We start from the raw sequence: 24,404 nt of genomic DNA on the forward strand, positions 1-24,404 counted from the left end.
AAAGTATCTCAGTGCAATTTACGGGAGAAAGTATAAGGCTGTATAACAGTAGCACATTCACTAATAAAATTAGGATCAGTAGTGAAGACAACAAACCTTAACGTTTATATGCAGGATAATATAGGATTAAAATTTAGAAGTACAAAGGCCTTTAAAATGGTGTAGAGATTTGTGCTGAAGGCTTTAGCGCAATGGTCTGTGAATTGTAACATGAATCAAATAGGAGGGAGAAATTACCCTTAAAAAGTGAGGCAGAGAAAAAAAGCAAAATTAATATGTATGGAAAAGAGAATCTAACTTTTTCTCAAATAGTTTACAATTCGATCAGATAGTGATATTGAATGACAAAGGCAGCAGGATTAAAAACAAAACAGGAAGAAATCCTCAAACTTGTTCTTTTCAGCCTCTTTGTCCTAAAGATAAACTGCAAGGAAATCACTTACCCTTTTCTGCCCTAAGCCTAGATCCTTTAAACTAACTTGAATTTCCTGGAGGAATGAAATGGGTCCGCATTTGGTGCCCACATGCTGGACTTTACATCAGCATGAGTGGAGTGTAAAAGCTGAAAGCAATCCTTGGAGCCTGAAAATTCCCCTGAAGTGCGTGTTAAAGAGCAGACGTTATACAGGTCTTGTTCTTTGACCACAAGATAATAAACCCAGAAAATGATAAAAGCACAATTACCTGGAAAATAATTTTTAAAAGCTATTCTAAGCAGCTTTTTTTTTGTCAAGAAAAAGGCAGTAAAATACAGTGAAAACAAAATGGCAAAAATAGAGATGATGTGTTTAAAGCAATGCTGAAAAAGGATAGCCATTGCATAGAGAGAATGAATGAATGAAACATGCAGCACTAGAAACAAAAGTAACATAAAGATAGGATTAACCTTACCCTGACACCAAAACTTAAAGACAGTTTAATATCAAAGCTGTAGATTCTGAGTTCGCCCAGGAATATGGATGCAAACCTAAAAATTTTAGAAAGTACAAATAATATGTCCAAAGAACAATTCACCATTGCCAAGTAGGGTTTATCCTTTGATGAAAAAGTAGCTCACATTAAGAAAAAACTGTTACTATAATACACATTTTAACAGGGCCATAATGAGATCTGTTTGATCAATTGGCTGCTTGTCCGTTCTTGTGATCATACAAATGCCATAGATTTTAGAGTACGCATGGTTTACTTGAAACAGTCACTGGCTGGAGGCGTGGGATTAGCCTGAATTATTTAAATAAATCTGTGCCTAACCCTCATCCCTAACTACATGATTCCTGTATAATGGGGTGGCACAGAATGGATATTGGTGAAGCAATGAAAATGTCTAAGACTGTTTCTTAGAAAAACAGCTAAATTTATTGAGCCCTTACTGTTTTCCAGGTTAATTGTTTTACACACATCTCAAAACCTGTGAAGTAGGTACTATTATTCCTGTTTTACAGAAAGGAAGCTAGAGTACATTCAAAGAGATGAAGTAACTTGCCCAAGAACACAGAGCCAGCAAGTGGGAAAGCTGGGCTTCATATACAAACAGTCATAATTGAAACCCATGCTCTTAACCTCTACACTTAAGTATCAATGGCTATAACAAAGAATTCAGAAACTACCACACACACAAATTGAATATTATGCAGCAACAGCAAATCCTTCCAAAACTATGGGAGAGCATGGGAATAATGCTTACTATTTAGTGAAAGCAGCAGGAAACAAAATTGTATATATAGTGCGGTTTAAAATTTTTTTTAGCTAGAATGAGTTTGAAAAGAACCCAACGTGTATGTTTGCTTTTCACTATTGCCCCCCTTTTTTTAATCTAAAACGTATACTGTACTGTATCCCCTATAAGATCATAAGCTTTTGTAAGCAAATCTCTATCTTTGTAACATCAAACCCAGCTATCCTCTTTAGACATAATGGGCACAAAATTTTTATCCAGCTGGAATACAACATAAAGGATTCCTGTGTATGTCTCCTACTACAGAGATTCTGTAAACAAGTCCCTATTCTCTATAAATATTCTAATCAATTGTTCAGATGCCTCTTTACAAACTGGAGCCCTACCTATTAGGCTCATTTTAAAAGGTTCTGCTAATTTTAATTTCAATTTTATGTTTTTGTTGTTTTTTACAATCCTATTAAAGACTAAATCATAGTCTACGTACAAATCTCAGTGGTATTGAAAAATAATAGTTAGCATATATTGAACTCTACATCACTACTGTTCTAAGCACTGTAAACATTTTCACATTTAAATATCATAACAATTCTATAAAATTAATACTGTGAGGCATAGGGAGGTTAAATGACTTCTGCCAGCACACAGCAAGTAAATAATGGAGCTGGGATTCACACTCAGGAAGTATAACTCCATGGTCTCATTTAAGTTTACATACTACTTAATTCAACCACTGTTCTTTGTTTAAGAACGAAGTATGAAATTTTTATCATATAAATAGAGCATGTAATAGAGAATTTTATTCCATTGAATGACCCCTTGAGAGAGTGGGGTGGAAAAAAAAGAGAAAAGCTTAACAGACATGAAGAAAGCAAGAGAGTAAAGGATTAGAGATAGTAGGATAAAGAGAATGACTCAGTGGTTTGGGGGTCAAAGACTTTGTTCCTTTTTCACCTTGGTTGTATAAGTTTATCTTAAAATATATTGAGTAATATATACTGATGAATGTCAAAGGACAAAATGGTGAGGAGAAGAAGAAAGTTTCCTTGCACTTATGTAGCTCAGTCTAATTATGATGTATTTTGAAAAAGTGATGTAACGTGGGGTCAGCTGCCATTTGGGAAAGGCAGGCTGGTTCCTTCCAAACCTACCACTTTCAAAGGATTTGCCAGAACAACAGAATTCGCCTTTTCTCTCCCCCTTAATTTGTCCACACTTAATTCTTTTTTTTTGTTTGTTTTACTGGATCAGTTTGTTTAGTTTTGGAGGTTAAAATTACAGTGTAGTGCACAAATCATAAATGTAAGATTCAATAAATTTTGACAAATGCATACATTCTTATAACCCACTGTTAGAGACTGTTTCCATGGGTCCCCTACAAGTTTCCATTTCTTGCAAGCAGAGATACAGTCTCTCTTTTCAGGAATGTTTATATAGTGAACAGGCTTGGAAGACAGTGTCTCCTAGAGCAGAAGGCAGGTTTGTTTACTGTCTGGTCTAGTAAAGATAATGTCTCCTTCCAGGGCAAGGGACAGGCAGACTTATTGCCCTTTATAAAAGATTTAGGTTCCCTAAGCTTGAGGTTCCTCAGTTCTGTCAGAAACTTAACTATGTGTACAGCATCCCTCTGGGCCCCTCATTGTCACCCCCTGTAAGGCTTAGGAGGCAAGAGGAACCAGTGCAGACATGGAGCTCAGACTGCTTATTGTGCTGGGGATAATTAAGTCCTTTGCCTGTAACCCAGGATCTTTGTGTTTTTGCCAACATCTGTGAGTCTGTGGCAGGTTAACTTGTTATCTTGCAGACAGGGTAAAACCTCAGACCCTTCAGAGTTCTTAACAACCACACTCCTCCAAAATACAGGTCGTTTCCATTGGAGCAGCATGTTCCCACATGCCACTTTCCAATCAGTCTCACAAGAGGTGATCCTCTTTCTGATTGTTACCACAATAGATAGTTTTGCCTTTTCTGGAGCATCACGTTCATGGAATCATAATATATCTGCTTTTGTGTTTATCTGCTTCACTCAGCATAACATCTGTGAGATTCATCCATGCTTTTGTGTATATCAGTGATTCATTCCTTTTCATGGCCAAGTAGCTTTCCATTATAAGACTAGCCCTCAATTTATCCATTCTCCTGTCGATGGGTATTTGGGTTGTTTTCAGTTTGGAGAATAAATTTGTTGTAAACATTCACATATTTAGGAACATTTTCTTGTATACAGGACATTAAGAATAAGTCATTGTAGAGACTCTGAATTCTATTATCTTCTTCTGAAGAGTGTTTGTTTTTGTTATAACAGGCACTGAATTTGTCTAGGCTCAAATTTCCAGCTCTTTTGCAGTGGACAGCAGCTGATGTTTCTGTCACAGCTTTCAGCCTTCCAGCTGTTGTTTCCCACCAGGCACGTTATGGTCTCCCCTGCACAAGCATAGCCAAAGGAGTCAGCCAAAAATTTGGGTGAGGTTTATCACGGATTTTGAGACTCTCTGTTTTGTAGCTGTTTCCTTTCTTGGGTGTCTTCCCTCACTTCAAAGTTGCTTGGTCATCCTTAAACTCTGCCCATTGATGCTTCAAGCCAGTAGGACTGCCCTTTTCTGAGTACTAGCATCCCTGCACTCAGGAGGACATGAGAGTACCCTCAGGCAAAAAGCTTTATAAACAAATCTATGGGGCTTCCCTGGTGGCGCAGTGGTTGAGAGTCCGCCTGCCAATGCAGGGGACACGGGTTCGTGCCCCGGTCCAGGAAGATCCCACATGCTGCAGAGCGGCTGGGCCCGTGAGCCATGGCCACTGGGCCTGCGTGTCCAGAGCCTGTGCTTCGCAATGGGAGAGGCCACAACAGTGAGAGGCCCACGTACCGCAAAAAAACAAAACAAAACAAATCTATGGTTTCCTCCCTTCAAAATGTTTACTCCCCTCAGTTTCTGCCTGCTTTTGGTCATTCTCCAGTGCCTTCAAATAGTTGTTTTTTTAATATGTTGCCCAGAGTTTATAATTATTACAGGACACTTAGTCTGATAAGAGCTTCCCTACCATTTCTAGGAGAACTCTGCCTAGTCTATCTTTATCCCTCTATTTCAAAACTTCTGTGTCATTTTACTTTGGATGTGTCTCTTATAAGCAACATGTAGCTAGATTTTTTTTTTTAGGGAATCTGATTCTGTTTGCTATGCAATATGTCAGTTTAATCCAATTAAATTTATTGTGATTAATGACATTTGGACTTAATTTTTACCATTTTGCATTCTGTTTACCACTATTTCCATAAGCATCTTTAGTTCTGGTCTTCTGCTAGATTGAGAAGATTTTCTCTATTTCCCTACCCCTTTATGTTTTCCTTATTTGGAAGTTATATTTCTCTACCTTAGTGGCCACCCTTAAGTTTTCTACATATACATCTATAAAATTTTAACCAAAGTTTAAAGTTATTCAGTATTTCTATCTTTTTTCCAAACAGGAAACATTAGTTCATTTTATTTACCCATTAGCAGATTTTTGTCTTCACTTTTATTGTTAAGAACTTAGCATCAACTTTCTTATCCTAAATTAAAAAAAAAATATTCAAATATGCCAAAGTATTTTGTGCTCACCATTTTTTTGTAATAATTTTATTGAGCTATAATTCACATACTATAAAGTCACCATTGTTTCGTGCCTCTAACTTCTTTCCCTTGGATTTACTTTTCTTGCAACCTTTAGTGGTTATTCCATGAGATGTGATAAGGGGTTTGGTTTTGTTTTTGTCTGCAAATGTCTTTATTTTTGCTTTTACTCTTTGGATAATAGCTTTTGGTTGAGTGTAGAATTATTTTTTTCCTCTTTACTAACTACTTTTAAGATTTTTCTCTATATTTTCCCAGTTTTATTGAGAAAAAATTGGCATACATCACCGTGTAAGTTTAATATGTCCTGCATGATGGTTTGATTTGCTTTATTTTTGATATCCTGAAATTTACCATGATGTGTCTAGGTAGGAATTTATATTTATCCTGCTTGGTACAGAGTGTACCTTTAATCTAAGGGGTTATTCTTCAATTTTGGAAATTGAATCTCTTCAAATATTGCTTCTTTGTAATTTCTCTATTTCCTTCTTTTGGAAGTTCCACTAGATAGTTAGAGTCTCTCAATCTGTGTCACTAATTTTCTCATTCTTTTTTTTTTTTTTTTTTTTTTCGGTACGCGGGCCTCTCACTGTTGTGGCCTCTCCCGTTGCGGAGCACAGGCTCCAGACGCTCAGGCTCAGCGGCCATGGCTCACGGGCGCAGCCGCTCCGCGGCATGTGGGATTCTCCCGGACCGGGGCACGAACCCGTGTCCCCTGCATCGGCAGGCGGACTCCCAACCACTGCGCCACCAGGGAAGCCCTCTCATTCTTATTTTTAAAAATCTCTTTCTGTTGCATTTTGGAGTAATTTTTCTGTAATGCCTTCTATTATAGTAATTCTTTCTGATAGTATACAGTCTAGAATGACCATTAAGTTTTTTATTTCAATAGGTATGTTTTTCTAATTTTTTTACTCTTTCTACCTATTATTGAACATGTCTGATTTTGTTTCATAATGTCTTATTCTTTTTTAAAAATGTATTTATTGGGACTTCCCTGGTGATCTAGTGGGTAAGACTCTGCACTCGCAATGCAGGGGGCCTGGGTTCGATACCTGGTCAGGGAATTAGATCCCACATGCATGCCGCAACTAAGCGTTCACATGCCACAATGGACATCCTGCGTGCTGCAACTAAGATCTGGCACAGCCAAAATAAATAATTGTTTTAATGTATGTATTGCTTCATCTCTTTGAGGATATGAAACTTTTTTTTCTTGTCCTCTTATTTCAGTTTAATCTGGAGCAAATCATTGTTCTAATTTTTGATTATGTGACAGTGCTTCTTAATGGTAGATTTCTTCATATGGTTTGGAACTTTGATTTTTGTGTTCGTTTTGAGTGGGAAGGGGTGGTTTTGTTACCCACATCTCCCTATCTAAGGATTTTGCACTTGTCCAACAAGCTCCAAGGTTCTCCAATCTCAAACCAGATCTTACACTGACAATTTGAGATTTCTCCCCTGTTTTCATTAGTTACTACCAACATAACCTCAAAATCTCAGTTGTACACAGCAATAAGCATTTCTTTTGCTCACAAGTCTGTGGGGTAGCTCTCGTTCAAACTGCAGGTCTGTGGTCAGCTGGGGCAGTTCCAGGAGTGTTCATTGTTGAGCCCAGGCTGAGGGAGAAGCAGCCCTCTAGGGGAAGCTCATCTCATGATAAAGGCAAGAGCACAACAGGGCAAGACCCATTGTGCAAGCATTTCAAGCCCCTGCTTATATAACATCTACAAATATCTCATTGGCCAAAGCAAGTTCCATAGTTGAGCCCCAAATCAAGGAGCTGGTAAGCATACTCTGCCTTTCGTGGGAGGAAGTTCAAAGTTACAAGGCAGTTTATATCTGCTGCACAGCAAAACAGACTCACCCTTATCCCAAGATCCCCAACAGCTTCATCCAATCATGGCCTCAGGATCAAAATCCAAAATCTTATGATATACATCAGATTTGAATGTGATTCTCCTTGATCTGGAAAACTGAACTAAAGTGTGTGTGAGTGTGTGTAATCTTCCTCCCACCCCCCGCCTTACCCAACATGGAATGATGGAACAAGGGTATGTTAGCTGTATTTAACACTCCTAATCAAAAACGGGAAGATCCGAAGGCATTAGCATTCACTTCTGAAATACCCTAGGGACAATGTTGCCAGGTCCCCCTACTCTGAGAGTAAGGAATTTTCCTTGGTTAGACTGTAATTCTGCTCCCTGGTAGTCCAGTCTGTTGTTCTCCCCTGCTCTTGGTTTCACCCTCCCGGAAAGACTAGATTTCTGCCATCCTCCTTGGTCACTTCCAGAGAGCACATTGGAGAATATGCCCCTTTTCATGCTAAGAAGCTTTCTCAGCCACTTCCTGCCTGTAAAGTGTTGTTGGCTCAAAGGTCTTTTCATATCTCAGTCTCATCCCCTTTTAGTCCTAGCTGGTAGTTTGTTTGCCAATACAGCTCTCTCAAAAACATGGATTTTCCATGTATTTGATTTCAGTAAACTCTATTTGACAAAACCATACCCACAATTCTTTTGGGGACATGCCTCTCATACTATATTATGAGGAACTTGCACCCATTAGGCTTCTGAGGGACCCTACCCTTAAGCTTTCTAGAAACCCCTTTGTCCAGCTGAGAGAAACTTCCAGGCATCACCTTCTTTCAGATGTCTTAGTAAAGGAAGTTATAGCTATGCCCTTAATTACATTTTCCCCCAAGCTGAATCAGACTCTTAGTGGCTGGAAATAAAGGGTTTTATTTTCCAAATAAGCAAGTTCTGTGCTGTTTAAATCCCTCTAAGTTCTTCTTGCAAGCTGGCAGTTTTTTTTCTGAATTTATCTCTCATAGCACCTTATAAAATGGAAATAAAAGTAACTGCTCATGCTTTCAACATAAGCCTAGAAACCATTCTACTATTTTCATGTTACTACAGGCAGCAGTTTTACCAAATACAGGTTGACATTTTTCCAGCTTCTGTAATGGTTTCCTTGCCATCTGCCACCTGTTCCCTAGTTAATACCATGTATTTTAGGTTCTTGTTACAGTAGCATCCCAGGATTAGATTTTCCCTATCAGCTAGCTATTGCTGCATAACAAACAACCACAAAATCTCAGTGACACATAACAATAAGCTTTTAATTCTCTCGTGGGTCTGCAGGTCAGCTAGAGCAGCTTCAGGTAGCAATGACTGAAACAGCTCTGTACCACATCACAGGTCTGTGGGCAAGTAGAGCAGTTCTGCTCCTCAAATATCCACACTGGGGCCCAGGTTGAAGGGTAGTGGCTACTCTGGGGAAAACTCTTTTCACTGAGATGACAGAAGTACAAGTGGGTAAGCCCCATTAGACAAACATATCTCAAGCCCCTGCTTTCATCACATCTACTAAGGTCCCCCTGGCCAAAGCAAGCCCCATAGCTGAGCCCAGAGTCAAAGCGTGGAAAATTATGCTGCCTTTTTTTTGTAAAGAACTTCAAAGCTAGAATAGTACAAGATGTGGATACAGGGAGGGGAGAAGCATTGAGGCCGATAACTTCTCACATCCTGCATGGTAATATGTGAAATACTGGTTGCCAGGCTGCACTTCTGTTCTGCTTTGAGAAACATGCAGTTTCTCCTAAAGCTGTAGTGCCAAGCCGTACTCAGCAGCAGCTTTTTTTTTTTTTTTTTTTTTTTTTTTTTTGCGTTACGCCGGCCTCTCACTGTTGTGGCCTCTCCCGTTGCGGAGCACAGGCTCCGGACGCGCAGGCTCCGGACGCGCAGGCTCAGCGGCCATGGCTCACGGGCCCAGCCGCTCCACGGAATGTGGGATCTTCCCGGACCGGGGCACGAACCCGTGTGCCCTGCATCGGCAGGCGGACTCTCAACCACTGCGCCACCAGGGAAGCCCTCAGCAGCAGCTTTTTAAAGATTCCTCTTGAGGGGGTCGGGGTAAGTGAGGGTCACCAGCCCAGCACCTAGATTTAGGCAGTGAACCTGTCGCTAATCTCCATTCTCATCTAGGGCACTTTTATTCTCTATTCCCCAATAGGATATGGACTCTCAACTGTTTCTACCTACTTCACCACCCAGGGGCCAGCAAGCCCATGACAATACCTCCTACTTTCTTTCTTTTCTTTTTTTTTTTTTTTGGTGGTACGCGGGCCTCTCACTGCCGTGGCCTCTCCCGCTGTGGAGCACTGGCTCCGGAAACGCAGGCCCAGCGGCCATGGCTCACGGGCCCAGCCGCTCCACGGCATGTGGGATCTTCCCGGACCGGGGCACGAACCCGTGTTCCCTGCATCAGCAGGCGGACTCTCAACCACTGCGCCACCAGGGAAGCCCCCCTCCTACTTTCTTAATTGCATTTCTTTTCTTTTCTTGGTTCACAGAAATGTTTGTCTTACTGAACAAAGTTGTGTCTTTTTCTTTTCTAAGCTTGTGTTTGTTTGTTTTTCTTTCATATGTATCATAGCCATGGATTTAGAGCAGGGGGATATCTTGAACCTTGAACTTTAAACAGCATTGCTACCCAAAGCCCTAGATCATATATGAAGGTTCTCTTTTATTTTCTGTGGTGGTCTTTAAACGTAAAATTTGTTTTAACACCTCTTGGAACTTAAGTATGCCTAAATTTAGTACATTACAAAAAAATAACCAGTTTCTTGAAAGATAGACATAAATATTCAAATTCAGTACATTTAAAAAAATGATCAGGCAAATTATACAAAACAAAGATAGAAAATAGTCCTCTATTCTTGCCAATGACTCTGATTATTAAAACAAACTACTTTCAAATGTATATATTAAGTATTAATATATTTTATCACAACCTGGTAATCCCATTCTCCTCTTATCCAAACTTTCATCTCTTGTTTTTTGACTTTTTATTATGTAGAACATTATGGAAAATTTCAAATATATAATATATGCAGAATAGTATAATAATCTCTATGTACCCGTAACTGAGCTTCATAATTATTAATCATGGTAAATCTTGTTTCATTTATAGCAGGGGTTGGGAAACTATGACCTACATATTAAATCCAGCTTACCAGCTATTCTTATGAGTAAAGTTTTATTAGAACACAGCCATGCTCTTTTGTGTACATGTTGTCTATGCCTGCTTTCATGCTACAATAGCAGAGATGAGTAGTTACAGCAGAGGTTGTATGGCCTGCAAAGCCTAAAATATTTATTATCTAGCAATTTACAAAAAAAAAAAAAAAAAAGTTTGCTGACCCCTGAACTGTACTCTCATCCACTTCCCTCAGCAAAAATATCTTTCACATTTCATTTTAAAATATCTCAGGGCTTCCCTTGTGGCGCAGTGGTTGAGAGTCCACCTGCCGATGCAGGGGACACGGGTTCATGCCCCGGTCTGGGAAGATCCCACGTGCCGCGGAGCGGTTAGGCCCATGAGCCATGGCCACTGAGCCTGCGCGTCCGGAGCCTGTGCTCCACAACGGGAGAGGTCACAACAGTGAGAGGACTGCACAAAAAAAAAAAAATATATATATATATATATGTCAGTATGTGTTATAAAAGATAAGGACTCTAACAAACAATACCACTCTTACACTAAAAAATTAGTAATTCATTAGTTTTATCTCTTCCACAAAACTCTCACTGAATAACAAGTGGTAATTCTTTAATATTTCTTTTTCTTCCTAACTCATTATTCAGGTCCACCCACAGTTTAACAAGCCATTTTCTTACCTTTGAAAGAGCTACAGACTTTAAACGTCCTATGTAAAAATATGGCATATAAAGACGATCTCACATTTTTAAAAGGCTAAGAGTGTTAGTTTTTTTTGCCACACTGGTTTTTCTTTTCTTGAGACCAAGGAGTTCACTTTTAAAAGGTTTAATAATAGGTAAGTGATTATTAGCATTTACATAGAAATCTATGTAACATTTTATATTAGAATAGCTTTTTACAATTTATATGGCAATTTTACAGGAGCTATCTCATTTAATATTTACAGCAACCTAGTGGGGTAGAGATTATTTTCATACTAAATGATTCCACTGAGACGCAAACCCATGTGGTCTGCTTAAAGTCTACCAACAATGCTGCTGAAGTGGCAGTCACAAATCTTACCATAGAGCAGTTTTAAATAGGTTTTATCACCTTTCACAGACCTGGGTTATATAAATGCACTATGCTATGCAAAGTATTATTAACTATATTACTTCATAGATATGCTAAAGATACATATCTGTACAGTGAAGATATTACAATAAACTCTTATGAAAACTTGTACGTTTGGAGCTTAGGATTTCAAGCACAGAGCATGTATATTTCAAATTCAAAGAGCAAGAAGTAATCCATTACATAGTTTCCATAAATTCCTCTTTAGCATTTCTTGCACATGCTTGTGATGGGTCCAGAGCACTAATGGAGAGGTGGTCTTAAGTAGAGGCTCAGAAAAATGGCTGATTACAGGGTTAGGACACAGGAAATACAAAGTAAACCCGGAACATCTTTTTGTGCTTGAAAATAGGAAATGCCCTTCAAAATGATGAAGGGGACCATGTCAAAAGGACACAGAAATCAGCTTGAAGTGAATGCCGCTAGATAAATCTGGAAAAATTTGAGCATCAAAATAACTAATAATAGTAATAAGTTATAACTCATTGAGTGAAATATGAACCCACGAGTCCATACTGATATAAATAAATAAATGAAGAAGTTGTAAGTTCGATGAGAAGGAGATATTTACATAGCCTCAAAGCACCCACCTACAAAATACTTATGGATTAAAAGGGAAAATTGGGTTACTTTATAATAAAGGAGCCTGGAAGACATCATTTTAATCGAATGATCAAAGTCAATACACCAGTAATTGGACAAATTGAAAATGTGGAACATCCCTTCCCCCAGTAGAAGGTAATAACACTTTATCATTTCTATGAGATTCCTGACAAAGGGGCATAACCTTCTAAGGTGACATTAGAGCTAAAATGGGAACACTCTAAAAATTAATTACCTATAATCTTCAAAAGTGTCAGTCATGAAAATCAAGGGAAGACTGAGGAACTGTTTCAGACTGAAGACTTCTAAAGGGACATGGAAGTTACCACAACACTTAATTCTCGACTAGATCCTTTCGGTATAAATGGCATTGGAACATTTGGCAAAACTTGAACAGGGTCTAAGGATTAGATGGTAGTAATGTATCAATGCTAGTTTCCTGATCTTGACTGGTTGTATTATGGTGAGATAGGAGAATGTCCTTATACATAGGAAATACACACAAAAGTATTGAGGGGTAATGGGAAGTTAGGTCACAAACTTACTCCCAAATTGTTCAAATAACAAAAGTTCTTACTACTCTCTTTGCAAGCATTCTGTATGTTTGACATTGATTCAAAATGAAAAGTTTTTTACAAAAATGCACATTAAGTTACAGCACATACTCACAGATATCTGTCACATTCTTTATTACAAAGATTTCTTGCCAAGCTTTCTACATCAGGGGTCCCCAACCCCCGGGCCGTGGACCTGTATCAGCCCGCAGCCTATTAAGAACCGGGCCGCACAGCAGGAGGTGAGCAGCGGGCAAGTGAGGGAAACTCCATCTGCCGCTCCCCGTCGCTCGCATTACCGCCTGAAACGTCATATCCCCACCCCCCCATCCGTGGAAAAATTGTCTTCCACGAAACCAGTCCCTGGTGCCAAAAAGGGGACCCCTGTTCTGCATGACAAAAACTAGTATCTGAAGGCAATTTTTTGTCTGTAAAAGCTTTGATAACGTCACATTTGTTTTTCTGTTGGGAAGGGGTGAGCAACTGAAAGACAAAACAAGAATATTCATCTCTTCGACAAATGTTTGTTGAGTGACTACACATATCAAGCTCCGTGGTAGGTACTAATTTCCTCTCTGGTGGACACTGTGATACACTACCAAAATCCCCCTTCAGGACTAAAGGCCTTATTCCCCCAACTGCTAGGAGTGGTGTGGACAAGACAGCCCTCAGTTGTTAGCCCCCGTGCAGGAATTGCTTTAACTGAAGGGAGTTTCCTTACCTAAAGTCACATGCCCTTCCCAGGGTGCTTTGCCTCCAATCACTGGCCAATGGAGTGGTATAAAGGCCTGGCCCTCTCACCCCAATTCAAGCATCTCCAAAGGGTCATCTCATCTAAAGAGGGTCCCAAAGGGCTAAGGTTTTCATGGAGAACCCATCACAGCCCAGCTTCCCCCTCTGCCAGTCCTCTTCCCTTCCCTTGCCTTCCCTTACATAGGTGATGATCCCTAGAATGCGCTTCATGAGCCTCCTGCCTGCTCATCTCCTGCTCAGAGTCTGCTTCTCAGGGAAGCTAACCTGTGACATCCTCTCTCAATGATTTCTCTCTGGAGCCAAGAAGAATCATTACTTTTCAATTTTTTAACTATTAAACAAGGCTATATTTTTTAACATTAAAATTTTATGACTTTGCCCTCTTGCCTTATCCACTCTCTGTTTCTTGATCAGCTGGCATAAAATGAGATACAGGGACTAAGGATGTGAACAGAAAGAACATGCACAGAAGCCACAATCTGTCTTGGGAAGGCAAGATTGAGATGTAGGACAAGTTTGTTTTTGCCTCTACCTCCCTTTTCTTTGCTGTTTTCTTTCCCTTTCAACCCTGGCCTCCCAGGGATCTGTGTCCAGTATATTCCTATCACATGGCTCCTCCTTTCTCAAAAGACTAACTCATTCTCACTGACGTGTTAGGACTTAATGTGTCATGCTCCTTAAAGAGTTTGAAAGAACCTATTGTTTTTTGAGGCTTACTATGGCTCAGAGCACTTCCCACAGAATGGCAGCAGGAAGGTAACTGATCTGTTGGCATTAGTAAGATGGATGTTTTTGGTACCCTACTGAATCATTCACACAGGCAATCCTCTTCTCCATTTACACATCAACTGAAGTCCTCATATAATAAGTCCTTGGGGAAATATCTTGGGAAAAATAGTATTTGGAGCCACTCCTATTTGAAAAATTGCTATAAATTCTTTACCACAAGCATTAGCAGATTAAACCATTTTTTGCAGAAACAGAATGAGGTTTAATTCTTAGAGACATAAATTAGCTCTATTTCATTTGTTAACATCTATTTTTAGTAGACCATGAGAAATACAAGTCAATGTTTAGGTTAAGAAAACAATCGGTGTTTAGAGCTGTGAGATTTAACATTCTGCCAAATTAGGTAGTTTGAGATATCTCTAAATATTTTTTAAACCATTCAAGTTAAATAAATGTGGCATGCTATCTGTTTTACCAAATACCCTTGTTTCCATTTTTTCTTTACTAAGATAAAATATTATTTGAATGTCGCTACTTAATTCTTCAAGGTACTGTCTAAACAGAGACATTAAACTTGTTGATTTGTGATTGTCCAATTATGTCTTTTCTAATTTTTAAATTGGCCCTTTATTGGTCATTTTTCAGTTTTTCCATTAGTGCCCTTATTTATTTTTTTATTTTTATTTATTTTTTTTTTTTGCGGTACGCGGGCCTCTCACTGCTGTGGCCTCTCCCGTTGCTGAGCACAGGCTCCGGACGCGCAGGCACAGCGGCCATGGCTCATGGGCCTAGCCGCTCCGCGGCATGTGGGATCTTCCCGGACCGGAGCACGAACCCGTGTCCCCTGCATCGGCAAGCGGACTCTCAACCACTGCGCCACCAGGGAAGCCCGATTGTTTGTTTTTTGTAGTTTAAGGTATTTTATTCAGCGGGGAGAGGTAGGGGGGCAACTACAGCTCCCCCAGCTCCACCAGGGGGAAAAAAATCCCTCCCTGCCTCCAATCCCCCCATCCTATGTGTTTTTGATTACCAGGACATGAGTTTTGTCAAATCATAGACCTCAGAAATCAGTGGTGTAAAACTTTGTTTTAGTTTAAAATATGAATTAGCATCAGCTCTTTCATTTTAAAAGTTATACCTGAGGTTCTATTTAAGAATTGGGGTTATTTAAATCTCTATCATTCTGTGAGATTTTAGATTTCTCCTGTAATCTCTGGTATCAGATTGATTTTTATATTCTAGGACAGTTCTAAAGGAGCCAACTAAAGATTGACATCATTTTTTCTCCTCTGTTAACAGTTTACACATATAGTGTTCTCATTAGTTTAAAGAAAAGTGTCAAAGACCTTTCCCCAAAGAGTTTCCAACTACTCATGTAAGTAGAATCATATGTACAGTACAAAATTAATCTGTAGTGTCCAATTTTCATTATCCAAGTGAATCACTTTTTAAAAGTGGATTTTCAGGAGATTACAGGATAGTAAAACGTGTGTCTGGACTGGAATTCAGGTGAGGGTTAAGAAGGGGGTTTGAACAAAAAAAGTGATGATTATGGAAATAGGGCAGAGATTATGGAAACATGGTGATTATTGAAATAGAGTGGAAAATAAAAAGTTTGCCTTCAGATAACTTTATAATCTTTTTATGTTTGTATTCACTAGTAGAAAGCATGAAAGTCACATTTAAATCTTAGAAATGTCAGTAAAGTCACTGCATTTTACTAGGTAATAAAATGGGTTCATTTTCCTTTATTTCTTTCATAGGTGGTGTGTCTCAGGAGAAAATCAGAGGAAAATAATTTTTTGGTATTTTAACTTTTGAGCATATTGTAAAAATTTGCAATATAACTTTTATGATTTTTAGGTCATTTTTCTTCAGTCCTACACCATTCATCTGGGCATGGCTGACTTCGGAGGACCTATAAACATTTTACCTACTACACTATGCCAAAAAAAATCTAAACTCCATTAGAAGAAAGCACAGTTAACATTTCAATGCATGCTTTTCTTTCCTGGGCTTATATATTTATATTTTTACACAAGTGATATCATACCACTCATACAACTTTAAAAGTTACTTTTTATTATTTTTATTATTTTTTAAACAAATTTATTTATTTATTTTTGGCTGTGTTGGGTCTTCATTGCTGCGTGCAGGCTTTCTCTAGTTGCAGCGAGCAGGGGCTACTCTTTGTTGCGGTGCGTGAGCTTCTCATTGCGGTGGCTTCTCTTGCTGCAGAGCACGGGCTCTAAGTGCGCGGGCTTCAGTAGTTGCAGCACGCGGGCTCAGTATTTGTGGCTCCCGGGCTCTAGAGCGCAGCCTCAGTAGTTGTAGCACAGGGGCTTAGTTGCTCCGTGGCCTGTGGGATCTTCCCGGACCAGGGATCAAACCCGTGTCCCCTGCATTGGCAGGTGGATTCTTAACTACTGCACCACCAGGGAAGTCCCTAAAAGTTACTTTTTAATTTAACTGTATAACATGACTATTACTCCATGTTTTTATTATTCTTCTGAGACACAATTTTAAATGACTATAAATTATCCTTTTGTAAATATGACTGCAATTTATTTAAAATCATTTTCTTTTGTTGGACTTCTAGTTTGTCTTCAATTTCTTACTATTATGAGCCACACTGAGATCATCAATGAACAAGCTTGTAGCTGAACATTTGGGCTACAGGCCTATTTCCTTAAGATAAATTCTCATATGTGGAATTGCTGGATCAAAGCATGTGCACATTTTTCAGGCTTTTGATATATGTCACTAAATTGCCTTCCAGAAAGCTTGTACCAAATGATACTCCAATGAGCAATGTATAAAAGTATCTGTTTCCATACCTTCCCCAACATTGACTTTTATAACTTTTTACAATCTTTGGTGGATGAAGGAAAAAAACTAGTGTCTTATTTTTCCTAACTAAAAATTACATATCAGATTCCCTAATTATGCCAATCAATAATGTTCATCACAGAAAAACAGTTTGTTAATGGTGAAAAAAAGTAGCCATAACACCAAGAGCAACAGATAACCAACATTAACATATTCTTTGTATATATAGACATTTTCTGTTACGTCTTTTACTTTTGACATCATGCTTACATTAGATAGATTTTTTACCCATAGTCTCTTCTGATGATTTTAAGAATTGCTTAATTTTCAAATTCCTAACTGTGGTAAAACATGCTAATATAAAATTCACATCTTAACCACTTTTTAAGTGTACAGTTTAGTATTGTTAAGATATTCACATCATTGTGCATACAATCTTCAGAACTCGTCCATCTCTCAAAACTGAAGCTATCTGCATTAAACAATTCCTCATTTTCCCCTTCCCCCAGCCCCTTGCAACCACATTCTATCAATACTTTGTGTTTCTATGAGTTTGTACCTCATATAAGTGGAATCATGTAGTATTTGTCCTTTCATGACTGGCTTATTTCACTTAGCATAATGTCTTCAAGTTCATCCATGTTGTACCATATGTCAGAATTTCTATCCATTTTAAGACTGAATATTCCATTGTATGTATATATTGCATTTTATTTATCCATTCATCTGTGAGTGGACACTTGGGTTGCTTCTACCTTTGAGGTATTGTGAATAATGGTGCTATGATCATGGGTGTACGAATATCTGTTCATATCCCTGCATTCACCTCCTTTAGATATATACTTATAAGTGGAATTAAATGGTAATTTTATTTTTAAGTTTTTTGAGGAACTGCCATGCTGTTTTCCATAGTGCCTGCACCATTTTACATTCCCATCAACAGTGCACAAGAGTTCCAATTTCTCCACACTGTTGCCAACACTTGATATGTTCTTGTTTGTTTTTTATGGTAGCAATCCTGATGGGTGTGAGGTGATACATTTTTTTTCTCTGTCTCCCTCTCCCTCTCTTCCTCACTCCACATCTTGAATCTGCTTCTCTTTGATCATTAGCTTTATGATTTGGGGCCTGCTATCCACATAAGACTAGAAACATGATCTCTGATGGATCCAAGCTCAGCCTCATAGCTTAACCAAACAGAAATAGTGCTTCTTTTTAACCTCAACTTGGAAAATCTCAGGGAAGGACACTGACTGGCATAGACTAAATCATACACTCATCCCTTGGACCAATCACAATGGCCAAAGGGGTGTAGTATGATTAACTCTTCTTGAGCCATATGCATAACATTTTGGGAGGTGTGGGTTACTCTGTAACTAGATGGCACCTCCCATTCAGAGCATAGAGAGGATGAACAACTTCCCCAGATGAGGGATGGCATGACTGGGACAAATATGGCCATTTCGAGAATCATTGTGAGCTGGGTAGCCAACCCAATATGTGTCTATTACACAAAGAAGCCTTGACTACTAGAGTTTGAATTCTTCATTCCCTGCTGTCTTATGTTTCTCCTCTTTAGCAAAAGAGATATGAAAGAGAAGCAGACTACTCTGATGAATGATTTCCTTCATTCCAAGCTACCTATCTTCTTTCAGTTTCATTGTCTAAAGACAAAGCCTAGGATTTGATGAGAGGTGTATTCTATGTTGAGAGTTTTTAACTAGGAATTATATATTCACCTGCAGCATTTCAAAACTCATGTTTATACTCTTGTTCATGTACTTTTCAATTCTATCATCTCTGAGAAGTTCAGCTATTACATACCATCTGTTTCTGTGAACAAAAAGTGTGTTTTCTGATGAACAGAGCTTTTTTGTAACAAAGAAAATGAAACTATGTTTTTTAAGTATCATGATATTAAACCACTATGGTAAGAAACCAAGTTATATAATTTACTGTTAAATGAAATGGAGGTTCATCTATTGCTATTGCTCTATAAAAGTTATATCTAAGTTTAATGCATTAATATATTTTACTTCCTTAAAAAATGAAACCAAATTTAATTTTATGTCAAGGAAATTTCTATTATCTTGTTAACCACTATCGTAATTTATTTATTTTTTGGCGGTACGCGGGCCTCTCACTGTTGTGGCCTCTCCGGTTGCGGAGCACAGGCTCCGGACGCGCAGGCTCAGCGGCCATGGCTCACGGGCCTAGCCGCTCCGCGGCATGTGGGATCTTCCCGGACCGGGGCACGAACTCGTGTCCCCTGCATCGGCAGGCGGACTCTCAACCACTGTGCCACCAGGGGAGCCCCCATTATCGTAATTTAAAAAATAATTTGATGTTAATACTTTTCTATATATCAGAAATAAACTTTTTTAAATTCTTTTTTTGAAATACATAAAATTATTTAACTCCTGATTCTGAGGCCCTAGACCTTCAAAGCCATGAAATAGTGATAATGATTCATCTAAATTAACTTGTGGGAAAAGAGGTACCGGAAAAAAATCTACTCCAATGTCTCACAGAGTACCAATAATGGAACAGGAGAATAAAGTCAGATTTTCTTGATGTCTCCATTCTGCTCTGGATCAGTTTGGTTATAGTATTGTTAGAAATTGTACTTCCTCTAAATATTAAGCAAAATTAACATGAGATTTTAAATGAGCAATATATTAAACTATAGGACAGCATAATAATATAACAATGCTTTCCCAGATAAAGGAAAGATAACTAATTTAGGATGATAAACAATCAGTATAGTAATCAGCATTTATTATTTAATTATAAATACATTACGAATGATCATTGAAATAATAAATTTCATAACTGTCATATGCTTTGCTTAAGATACTGTATTAATAACAAACCAGACCTGTGGTGAAATTGGGTTGAAATGTCTAAAATAATATGTAATAAAATAATTGATTAGTGGTAGGGCCAGCTTTGAGCATTTGTTGTTGTTGTTATTGCAACTATGTTCATTGTGTTTATGATTTATACTTCTATATTTCAAAAACAAATTTAGACTACTAAAATAAAATATTTCAGCAGCTATAACAAAGCATGTAATGAAAGTGAAAGGAGTTGAGAAATGATCAATTTACACTTTGTTTTGGAAACTCTCAGTTCCTCAAAGAACTGTGACTTTTGTATCTTATTCATCTCAGTATGGTCAGGACTTGGCTTATGAAGGCCCCCAGTAAATGTGTGTTGAATGAAGGGAAGAATGAAAATAACAATAAGAAAAAGAAAAAAGGAGTGAAAAAGATGGGAAGAGAGGACAGAAAGACAAGTGGGGAGGGAAAGGTTGGAGGGGAGAAGATTTTAAACTTTTTGTTTTCACTTTCATTGTGGGTCTAATGTCATTGATTAAAGACGAGCATCAGAGTCCCTTAAGGCAGAGGCAGGGGAAAGGGGAGCTCTAGAGAACTGGACACCAGAAAGCACCGTGATTCTGCTATTGGGACCTCCTAGTCTCTGCGTCTCCACTGAAGACAACAGTGTAAGTAACTACTGACAGGACAGTCTGAGGAGTCTAAATCTGTCCACAACTTGGTCTTTCTTTGAAATGACTCCTTCATATATTGGATTCTCACGGATCTTCAAAGCCAGAAAAGTGAGAGAATGGAGGGCACCGTTCTCAATTCCTACCCCCATCACCTCCAGATCTGATCATTCACTATTGAATTTACTTTCCAAATGCCTATCAAACCTCTTTCAATTTTAATCTTGAATCTTTGATGTTAAAACAGGACATAATATTCTGAGAACTTTACTGAATCTCCAAATTTATAAGTACTCCTCGAGTAGGTAAATTCCCCTGTAACGTATAACTGAAATTTTTAAGTGCCCCATCAGAGTCTTAATAATAAATGCAGGATTAAGGTTCATTTCTAACCTCAGCATTAATTCTAGTACTCAAATAAATTGTATTCTACGTTCCATTCTATCATTATTGTGATAACACTACCATGTCCATCCTGAATCTGTACGTGATGGGGAATGCTGTTCTCGCTAAGATGCATGCAATACTTTCTCATTAGTTATCTGACTCATATCGCATCCATCCAAATAGCAAAAATCAAAAAGTTTCCTAACACATTGTGTTGTAAAGTGTTGGGGAAACAAACACTCTCATCCTTTGTAAATACAAATTGGTACAAATACTTTGGAAGACGATTTGGTAATATTTATCAAAATTTTAAAAGCATGCACCCATAGGGACTTCCCTGGTGGTCCAGTGGTAAAGAATCCGCCTTCCAATGTGGGGGATGCGGGTTTGATCCCTGGTCAGAGAACAAAGACCCCACACGCCGAGGGGCAACTAAGCCCACGCACCACAACTATTGAGTTCGCGTGCCTCAACTAGAGAGAGAGAACCCCCACGCCACAACTAGAGAGAAGCCCGTGCGCCACAACGAAAAATCCCACATGCCTCAATGAAGACCCCTCATGCTGCAACTAAGACCTGACCCAGCCAAATAAATAAATAAATGAAATAACTTTAAAAACTATATCATGCACCCATAGACAGCAATTCCACTATGGGAATTTATTTTATAGATATACTTGCATGTCTATGAAATGATTTATATATTAGGACACATATTATATTAGCCAAGAATTATAAACAAACTAAATAGCCATCATTAAGGAACTGTGATAGTTCATTTTATATGTCAGTTTGCCCGGACCATAGTGCCCAGGTATTTGGTTAAACATTATTCTGGATGTTTCTTTGATCGTGTCTTTGGATAAGATTAACATTAAATCAGTGGACTTAGAAAAAGCAGATTGTCCTCCCTAATGTGGGTGAACCTCATCCAATCACTCAAGACCTGAATGGAACAAAAGACTGATCTCCCTCATATAAGAAGGAATTTTACCAGTAGATGGCTTTTGGACTTGAAATGCAGCTTAGCAGCCCTAGTCTTCAGGCTGATGACCTTTGGACTAAAACTACAGCATTAGCTCTTACCTGGGTCTCCAGCTATTTAATCTGAGTTTGAATCATATCAGTATGTGTTATGGTATGCAAGATTTCTTATATTCTGCATTTGAAACAGTATTATAATAATTTTAATTATTAAATTGGTATGTGCATTAGCTACATTATAAATATATGATACAAATGCATTTTTCTATGAAACTTACATACTTGTAGTTTACAGTTTGAGTCATTAAAATGCAAGCAACAGTTATATGCTTTCACAAATTCTTAATGTGTTTATTTCATTTCCCTAATTATTATAAATGCAAGATTTCTTTTAGCCCTTTTATCTTTAAAAAATGCTTAATAGAACATCTAAATAGTAACTGTAGTCAACAATACTGTATCATATATTTGAAAGCTACCAAGAGAGTAGATCTTAAAAGTGAGCATACACACACAAATTGTAACTGTGTGAGGTGATAGATGTGCTAACTAATCTTATTGTGGTAATCATTTACATATATATACGAAATTGTAACATCAGACACCTTAAACTTACAAAATATTATATGTCCAGTATATCTCAATAAAGCTAAATTAGGGGGTGGGCAGGGGAGAACTTTAAGATTCTCATCCCAACTCTAGTAATACTTGCTAAAGACAAATGTCACAATAAAATCCATCAAAACATGCTGCCATGCTCTTCCCACACACAAACGATACCTGTCATCTTTCCACTCCTGTATTACTGTAATTCAGTCAAGTTGGTTGTGGATCATGAATGTTCTATTTTTTATCTAACTTAAACAGTTATTGAAATTTAGTCTAGTGAAGAATAATCCATTCTGAAAAAGAAATCCCCAATCGTCTCTCAGATACCCAAAGTAACTTACCCAAAGTAAGTCTTCTCCAAAGTATACTTCTAAAGGCAATAGTGATATTTTTATATTTAAAAGTCATGAATATATACCCAATTCAATATAATTATCGTTATTGTGCAAGCCATCTGGGATGAAAAGACAAGAGGTAGCTTAGGCATAAAAAAATTCTTTTAAACTATCCAAGGAAAATGAGAGTAATTGAAATATATGAGTATTCCGTTAATGAGTAAGGCATTTGGGACCCAATAATCTACAATAAACCAAGTGATGTATATTTAAAAACTTGTTGAACTCATACATAGATTACAGTATACAGATATCCAGCATTCTTTATATAACAGCATGTACCAGAAGCCCTTAATACACATATGCCCAGATGAATTAATGTCCCCTTCTTAGACAACTCATCTGGATAATTTTATGTGCCAAAAAAGAAAATAAAGAACAGGAGAGGGAAAGCAAGAAGATGTAAGTGGTAACACAGCATTTTATGATTTATCAAGATTTGAGACACCACTACCTCATTTTAAATATTGCTGGAGAAAATAAAATACCCAGTACTATTACCATTTTTGCTAGGTTCTCATTAAACATCTTTGTTTAGTAACCACGATATTATTTGTTATTGTCCCATCTTATGAGAGGAGATTATCAGCAGCTACTAATGTTAAGAACTAAAATATCTAATCCTTCTTTGGTTGGGTAAACATTTGTTTATTGGTTACCCAACATCCATTCCTCCTTCTCCGTTCAAACAGCATTTAGATTTTCTTTGGGGGAAAACTACTCCTTGCTGTTTGAATGTGATTTATCTCACCCCTAACCCCAGGTCTTTGGACCTGATTGGCCTATGACAATCAGTGTAACTCCATCCCTTTGCCACTCTGATTGGTGTAGGGAGAGTGATTTATATATTCATTGCTGTATACTAATTTTGTAACTAACAACTTTATTGTATTCTCTTACTGTTTTTGTAAGATTTTCTTGGAGCTTCCAAATATACAATCACATCATCTTTTCCAGTTTCCTTGGATTTTTCAAATATACAATCATCTGCAAATTATAATAATTGTACCCCATTTTATCTCCTTTTTTTCAATGTATTAGCTAGGACCTCAAAAATAGTGTTAAATATTATGTTTAGTTTTAACTTCTAGAACATCCTTGACTTGTTCCTGACTTTAACAAGGATGTTTCTAGTATTTATCTATTCAGCATAAGGCTAGATTTTAGGGTTTAGGTAACAACATCTTATCACGTCAAGGAAGTTTCCTCCTATTCCTGTTTTGTTGGGGGTTTATTTTCTTAAACCAATAATAGATATTGAACATTATCAAATAACTTAATGGCATATATACAAATTATTTTATTATTTTCTCATTAGATCTACTGATACAATCAATTATTCTATATTAGAATTCCTAATACTGAATTATTCTTGTATTTTTAAAATAAACTTTACTTGGTCTGGTATACTGTAATCTTAGTGTGCTACTGAATTCTACTTACAATTTTTTTTTAAGGAATTTTACACCCATAGTCATAAGTGAATTTGGTTTGCACATTTTTTTTAATGCTGTCATTGGGTTTCATTAAAATAATTTAAGGGGTTTTCTTCTTTTAATATGCTCTGAAGCACTTTAAATAGCATTAGAATTATCTGTTCCCCTATGGATTTTCTGTGAAACCTCTGGGCCTGATGTTTTTTATCAAGAGAAG

Source organism: Orcinus orca, chromosome 7 (assembly GCF_937001465.1).
Source record: "Orcinus orca chromosome 7, mOrcOrc1.1, whole genome shotgun sequence".
In the NCBI taxonomy this organism is placed as follows: domain Eukaryota; kingdom Metazoa; phylum Chordata; class Mammalia; order Artiodactyla; family Delphinidae; genus Orcinus; species Orcinus orca.